Genomic DNA, 8,593 nt, shown 5'->3' on the forward strand with positions numbered 1-8,593 from the left:
CATATGAAATTACAAATAAAAAGTTTGCTAACACAGTTTGGCAAGTGAGTTTGGATAGGTTTGGGGCTATTTTAGTCATAAAAGACAAAATAAGCTATTTTAGCCACAACAAACAAAACAGCACATCCAACCCATAATCATTACGCTCTTCTCTCACAAAAAAAGTCAAAAAAATCAAAAAACCCTTTCCAAACCAAGCTTTTTAGCCCAGGCTAAAAAAGTCAAAAAAGTCAAAAAGTCAACCCACTTCCCAAACGACACCTAACTTACATAATATTAAAAAATAAAATTTTGGAACAATCCTCAAATATCATATCACAATGAGCATCTGCCAAGTCATAATACTACATAAGTAAAGCAGCTTCATCAATCAGATGCTGATCTTCAAATATAAAGTGATAATGTAATGTAAAAGAAGTTTTAGCTAGAATCTAATCACGACTTTGATGGATATGTCAACCCATTCTTGCCAAACTTTTGCTCGGTGATCCGGTCCATCTCCTCTGCTATCTCAACTGTCAAATGATTCTTCCAGTCTCCAATCTTTCCTTTCCTGAAGTATCTATTGTTATCCATCTCCACTGCGCTACCTGGACAATGCTTCCTAGTCTTGTTGACATCCAAATTGCTCAAATTCTCAAAACTACGTAAGTTAACTATTTTCTCTGTTGTACCTTCCTTCTCTTCTTCAAATGAGAAAGAATAGCCTATGAACTCTGCCAGTTCCTTTACGTAATATGCGGTATCTCCCATCAGATCTTCAATTTCATAACAAACATTTTGTCAGGCCTCTCCAAGCTCGCTTTACAGCACCCTAACACTGTGTTTGGATTGAGTGATTTGGAGAGAAAAGAAAAGAAATAGAGAGAAATGTATTTCTCTTCCTTGTTTGGTTATCTTAAGTGGAGAGAAATGGGAAGAAATAGAGAGAAATGAAGAGAAACTCATTTCTCTCATAACCCTTATTTTCAATCTTCCCAAAAGTGGAGAGATTGGGAGAGAAAAGAAATCCACAAATGTTTATATTTTCATAATACCAATTTTACCCCTATAAAAATAAAAGAAATAAAATGATTGAAAATATAAAAAGGTTATTTTGGTAATATAACATAAAATAATTTCTTTTCTTTTCTCTTAATGAAATCTAACCAAACAAGAAGGAGAGAAATCACAATCATTTCTTTTCTTTTATTTCTTACTTATCCAAACAAAAAGGAGAGAAATTACAATCATTTCTTTTCTTTTCTTTTCTCTTATTACTTAAGTAATCATTTCTTTTCTTTTCTCTCCTAAGTTACCAAACATAGCGTAAAACATTAGGATTGACTTAATAGATTAACGGAAGGAGCCATTTGTTATGTGATTGAAAACCTCATGAGGTAAGATATAATTTCACAATTGTGAATTTTATTTATTTATTTATTTTATTTATATTTTTAATAAATCTCAGAGAGTGTTTCTGATATTTAACCAAATAATTACAAAGATGTGGTTTTTTTTTTCTTTTCTTAATTTACAATTTAATTTTATACATATAGTTAGAAACATGTTTTTTTTTGCTTTTACCGTGTTCAATAAATAAATAAATAATGAAAATTTCTCGTTTACAGAAACTATAAGATTGATAATTGCTTTAACTGCTCAAATGAAATGAAAAATTTATCAAATGGATGTTAAATCTGCATTTTTAAATAGGTTTCTTGAAGAAGAGGTTTACATAGAACAACCCAACGGCTATGTGGTGAAAGGATGAGAAAATAAAGTCTTAAAATTGAAAAAGGCTCTATATGGCCTAAAACAAGAACCAAGGGTATGGAACAGTAGAATTGATAAATATTTTCAAGATAATAATTTTACTAAATGCCCTCATGAGCATGCCCTTTATACAAAAGTGGAGAATGGAGATATTTTGTTTGTTTGAATGATTTGATTTTCACCGGCAACAACCCAAGAATGTTTGAAGAATTCAAAGAGAGGATAGCCCGAGAATTTGAAATGACAAATATTGGGCTCATGTCATATTATCTTGGGATTGAAGTCAAGCAAATGGATGATGGAGTATTCATTTCTCAACAAGGCTATGCCAAAGAAGTTCTCAAGAAATTTAAAATGAGTGATTGCAAGCCAATCAGCACAGCCATGGAAAGCAAGTCAAGTTGTCAAGACATGATGATGGAGAAAAGGTGGACCCAACATTTTTCAAAATATTTAGTTGGAAGCTTGTGATATTTGACATGCACAAGGCCAGGCATACTCTTTGGAGTTGGATTTGAGAGTCGATTCATGGAGGAACCAACCATGACACACATGAAAATGGCCAAAGGTACACTTCGCTACATAAAAAGTACACTTGGCTTTGGCTTATTCTATTCATCATCTAATAATTTTAAACTTGTTGGATATAGTGATAGTGATTGGGGTGGAGACTTGGATGATCGAAAGAGTACGACTAACTTCTTGCTCTCAATGGGAGACACAACGCTTAGTTGGATTTTGAAGAAGCAACCAATATCACATTTTCCACTTGTGAAGCTGAATATGTGGCTGCCTCATCATATGTTTTCTTTTAATTTGGCTTAGAAAACTTCTGAAGAAGCTCAATTTCATGCAAAAAGATGCAACAGAGATTTTTGTAGACAGCCAATCAACTCTGGCATTAGCTAAAAATCCAGTATTTCATGACCGTAGCAAGCACATTGACACAAGATATCACTTCATCAAAGAATGTATTGAAAAAAAAGAGGCTCAATTGACATATTTGTAAGGTCACATGATCAAATTGCCAACATTCTCACCAAACCTCTCAAGCATGAAATCTTTCACAAATTCAGGAATCTCCTTGGAGTTAAAAAATCAAGTTTAACGGGGATGTTGGATCATAAACTTGTTTTGGGCCAAAATAGTCCAAACGATAACAAATAGGCCCAAGCATGAAGGCCCATGAAAGTTCTAGAATATATATCTAGAAATATCTAAGAAAGTCTAAGCCAAAACATCTAGATATTTTGTATTGTAAAATACAGAAATTAGCCACATGTTATAATCTAGAATGTTGTGACACCCCAAAACATATTTACTTAATTCATCTGTGAAAACAAAATGTAATTATAACATTAATCTATGGGAAAATGAGGGAATTGGTGCAAATTGTTTCAAGAAACCTCGTGAATGGCATGGTAAGCCATGTGGTGAAACCACGTGATTGCACAGTGCTGCATAGTGTAGCATAGTGCTGCATAGTAAGAGTTCTCTCACCTATAAATAGATGAGTTGCATGGTAATGAAATCACAAAAATAACAAACGAGGGGTATATGAGAGAGTGAGCCGAAGTCAGAAGTGAGAGTAAATGATCATATTTGAGGTGCGTTTTATTATATTTTGAGCTACCATAAATTATTTTTTAGAAAATCTGTTTTGCAAATTATATTAGTTTTTAGAGTATATTATTTGTTAAATAAACCCTATTTGCTTACCAAGGGAAACTCATGGATATAACTATTTATTAAATGTGTTTTGCACAATTATCTTGTAAGTACCAGCACAGATGTCTCATGCCTTGGGGGACTCAAATAACCATTGGCTCTCTGTATTGTCACTTTAAGTGACCCTCTATTGTCATAGATCCATTGACCCTCTGATTTCTTGTGTGGAGCAAAATGCTGTGCAGAGCTAAGTTCTACACTATTGTGGGAGCCACCTCTAGAATTCGTACCAGCTACCTCTTGAATCCATACATCTATTCTGTTCTGTTCTCTGGTATGGAGTAAAGTATTGTACAGAGCTAAGTGCTACACTATTGTGGGAGCTACCTCTAGAATTTGTACAAGCCACCTCTTGAGTCCATACACTTGTTCTATTCTGTACTGTGGTTATGATTATTTGCTTATATGATTTCTACGTTATGCTTCTATTATTTCAAATGCTTTATGTATTTTTGTTATCGAACAAATATCTATTTAGCTCAAATAATTATCCATGGTGAATTTTATACCCTGATACTCTTATTATAATATTTCTCACTCTGCCATGTACTTATAGTTGTTAACCACTTTAAGATGACGTGTCAGGACCAATGCGAGGAGTAGGCACAAAGCACTTTGTAGTCTTAGTACAACTCTAGTATGTAATTAAATAGAAACTGCAATGTATATGTTTTTGTTATAATTAAATTAAGATTTGGGTACCTTTTTATTTTACTCTACTACACTATTAATTTGTTATGATTTTAGTTATTGTCTTATTGCGATGCCAAACCTCTGGTACTTGGTTTGGGTCGTTACAAATGTACTTAAGAAAATATCTTGTAATAAATATTTTAAGTCTAGAATAAATATGGCTGATGCATAGCCATTTTGTAAGCCAAAAATTTTGAAAACCAAGTTCAATACAAGAAGTGTTTAGTTACCTCTTATCTCTTTTACCTTTTTCCTTTTCCTAAGTTTTATTTACCCAAATAAAAAACCTTTTATTTCCAACACATACATCTATTTCCAACACACACAAATAATAGAGAGAAAGAGAAAGCTTATGTTTTCTTGCTTGATTTTCTTGACATGGTTGAGTAAAGCGCCATCAAGACTAAACTCTTTCATGATCCAACGAAACGACCATGATTTGCTGATCTTCTCTTCTCGTAAACAAAGCTTTTCATACCGCCAATAAGAACTCCTTCCTCAATATGAATAGGTTGGGCCTTGTCAACACCGCTCCATGTACCACCCTTCCCCATCGTATAAGCAAAATGGTTTTCGAATTTCTGATTCTTGCATTTTTTTCTTCTTCAAGGTAGTATAATAATAGTAGTAGAATATGTCTTTTTTCCAGTTCGATCCCCAAACTAGGTCCCATGGCTCTTCGTCTCCGTAGAGGTCACACTGAGACGAGACGTTCATATGGCATTGGTTTTTCCATGGCCTTTTTGTAGAGATAATAGAACACTAACTCTTCACCAGTGGGATGAAACTTATGCCCTACAAAATCAAACATAGTTTCTGATGAGGACACTGTTCCACATCGCCTGGAAGGGACTCCCACTTCCACCTTATAAGCGTACTGGTCCCATCCATTTTGTACTAGGCCTTTTCTCCTAAGAAGAAACAAAATCGTGAGGTTTCGGCCAAAGTAGACAATATCTGCAGGGGCATGAGAGGCTAGGCATGCGAATTTGGCGCTAGAATAAGGGCGGTCCAGCAAACTCTCCCACTGTTTATGGCCCAGTCTGCTGAGGGGCTATGATGAGGACACTGTCCCACATCGCTTGAGAGGGACTCCCACTTCCACCTTATAAGCGTACTGGTCTAAATTTGTATACCTAGCCTCTCATGCCCCTACAGATATTGTCCGCTTTGACCGGAGCCTCACGATTTTGTTCCTCCTCGAGGGAAAAGGCCTCGTACAAGGGTTGCTGGAATAACTTAGTGGCTAGAACCCATGCAGATACTGTCCGTTTTGGGGTTGAGGGAGATGGTCCCCCCCCTTACGGTTTTGAAGGCCTCGTACGGAGGTTGTTGGAATAGCTCAGTGGCTAGAACCCGTGTAGATATTGTCTGCTTTGGAGTTGAAGGAGCTAGTCCCCCCTCACGGTTTTGAAGGCCTCGTATAAGGTGAAGGGGACCAGTGCACTTATAAGATGGAAGTGGGAGTCCCTCACAAGCAATGTGGAACAGTGTCCTCATCATAGCCCCCCAGGGACTAGGCCGCGAACAATGGAAGAGTTTGCTGGACCGCTCTTCTTCTAGTGCCAGATTCAGGTGCCTGGCCCCTCACGCCCCTACAGATATTGTCCGCTTTGGCCAGAGCCTCACAATTTTGTTCCTCATTGGGAGAAAAGGGCTTGTGCAGGGGTTGCTAGAATAGTTCACTGGCTAGAACCCGTGTAGATACTGTTCACTTTGGGGTTGAGCGAGCTAGTCCCCTCCTCACGGTTTTGAAGGCCTCGTATAGGGGTTGCTGGAATAGCTCAGTGGCTAGAACTCGTGTAGATACTGTCTGCTTTGGGGTTGAGGGAGCTGGTCCCTTCCTTACGGTTTTGAAGGCTTCATACAAGGTAGAGAGGACATGTACGCTTATAAGGTAGAAGTGGGAGTCCCTCTCAGGCGATGTGGAACAGTGTCCTCGCCATTTTTTATTCTTTGATCAACACGATTTATATTCAATTATTGCTAGTGTTATGACCATATAGGCTGCTGTAAAGAGCTTATTAATAATAGATAGAATTCTTAATCTACTATATGACTTTGTAACTTTGTTTAATTAATAATTCTTGAAATTAATACAAGATAAGTTATCCAATAAGATTCATGAGATAAATTATTTGCTCATGTCATGTTTGTTTTGCAATTGGTATGGAAATGTATGATCTCAATTAGATATTTGTTTTGCATGGTTAGTGGCAGGATTAAAAAATTCATTAATTTTATTAGATAGAATGTTCATTGAAATTTAATCTGAATAACAAAAATTGTAACCAAACAAGGAAATATGAGTTGCATAAATTAATAATCTCAATCCTATACTACAATCCACTAAATCAAAAGGTAATGAGAGTAGAATTCCTGTAGAATCACGTTTCATATTCTCATTTTCCTCCTCTCGACACCTCGTGCAAATGGGCCAAACTTATGAGACTTTGATCTTAGGGCAAATTATACCGTTAGTCCGTATGCTTTAACCTTTATGTTATTTTGGTCTTTGTAATTTCAATTTGCAAAATTTTGACCTTGAATTTTTGACTTTGTCTCAAATTAGTCCAATTGATTTCAATTGTTAGCATTTTTATGACAAATGCACACATAAGCAGCATGTGTATTGCTTGTAAGGGCAAAATTATAAATTTGATCAATTCATTGACTTAACTTCAACTAACTCAACGATCATTTTCTGTCAAAAAACCTAACAAATTTATCAATTGGATCAAATTGACACAAAATCTAAAATTAAGGGTCAAAATTGACCAAATTAAAAGTGTAAGGACCAAAATAACATAAGCGGCAAAATATAAGAACTATTGGTATAATTTACCGTTGATCTTAATATTATATACCTTAATTTCGCCAAACTATATAAATCAAGGAAAAATAAAAATAAAAAATAATTTTACACTTCTAAACCAGAACCCCCTAGTCTATCTAAAAAAAATAAATCAGAACCCCCTAAAATACATATATGTGCCTTAAATACAAATTACTCTTTATGGTGTAGAAAATTATAAATGCCCCTTGTCAAAAATTCTATTTGTATGCCCGTACTTATTTTAGTACGCACCACTTCTCAGTTTATACCCCCACATAATTTGAAATTTTTGATTTTTTTCTCAATCCATACCATTAATTTTTATAAGTTGAGTTCTCTCAAACTTAAATTTGGATTTAAGAGAAGTTGAGGAGATCATAATGATCGCCACAAGTCACGTTTCGATAATTCAAACCGTTCATTTTATAAAATTATCCATGCTTATCATTTATGAAAAACAATTTGGTTAATTCAATAATTGCAACATTTTTATTGTGTCTCCAAAAAAATAGATAGTCTATTTTCAAACTATACTTGTAGTCTACTTTTAGACAAATACAATAAAATAAAAATATTCAGTGTGTTTGGTTTGAGTTTTCTGAATTAAGTTTTTTGAAAATTGAATTTTTTGGTTTTCGTGTTTTTTTGTTTTTAGTGAATATTTTTAAAATTTTAAACATTTTTTTAATTTTTTTAAATGCACCTTACTTAGATGTATCTAAAAAGTAAAAAATTTGTGAAAAAATATTTTAAAAAATTAATAAATACATAAAAATACAAAAAATGTACTAAATTCTTGTAATTTTTTTTGTATTTTTGATATTTAGTGAATTTTTAAAAGATTTTTTTTACAATTTTTTTACTTTTTAGGTATATTTATGTTAGGTGTGTCTAAAAAGTAAAAAAATTGCTTAAAATATTAAAAAAATTCAATAAAAATAAAAAAATACGAAAAATAAGAAAGTAGAATTTTCTGAAAAGTGCTTTTTGAAAAATAAAAATAAGCAATTATCGAATCAATCTAATTTTTACATGGATGATATACACCAATGGCCCTATAAAATGATCGTTTTGGATCATAAAAATGGAACTGGAAGTGAGGCCACGGGCCTCTCGAGTTCTTGACAGAAGTTGAACCTAATTTGTAAATAATACAAAAATATCTTCCATCTTGTCTAACTCTTTCAAACTTAACCCTAACTACCACCACCAGTGGCCACATCCCCTTTTCCTTGCTTCCGATCACCACCTTTGCCTCCGATCACCACTTTCTTTTCTCCTATTGCAACCTTCTCCTCAGTCCTTCCCCCACCCCATTCTATTGCCCTTCTTCAGTTCCTCACCCACCCTCACTTTGTCACCCTCCCCCTCCATTTGCAATCATTCCTTCCCTAATACGACACCCCACTTTATTTTCTTTCATCTGCCTCTCCCTCCTTAATTTTCAAAGCCTAAATATTATTTTTAATAAGTCTACTTCATCTGCCTCACATTGATAGTTCCTTTTAAAAATTTAAATTTTTTAAGAAAACATAATCATTACACTTTGAATTTAAATTTTATAGGTATAATTTCAAAAAT

The 8,593-nt window shown here is 34.3% G+C and overlaps 1 pseudogene; it reads right to left on the minus strand.

Annotated features, from left to right (window-relative positions):
* Positions 1–435: 435 nt before the first annotated feature.
* Positions 436–4,730, minus strand: LOC114258586 (flavonol sulfotransferase-like pseudogene; annotated as a pseudogene).
* Positions 4,731–8,593: the final 3,863 nt, after the last annotated feature.

Source organism: Camellia sinensis, chromosome 15, assembly GCF_055761805.1.
Source record: "Camellia sinensis isolate YWXY chromosome 15, ASM5576180v1, whole genome shotgun sequence".
Lineage (NCBI taxonomy): Eukaryota > Viridiplantae > Streptophyta > Magnoliopsida > Ericales > Theaceae > Camellia > Camellia sinensis.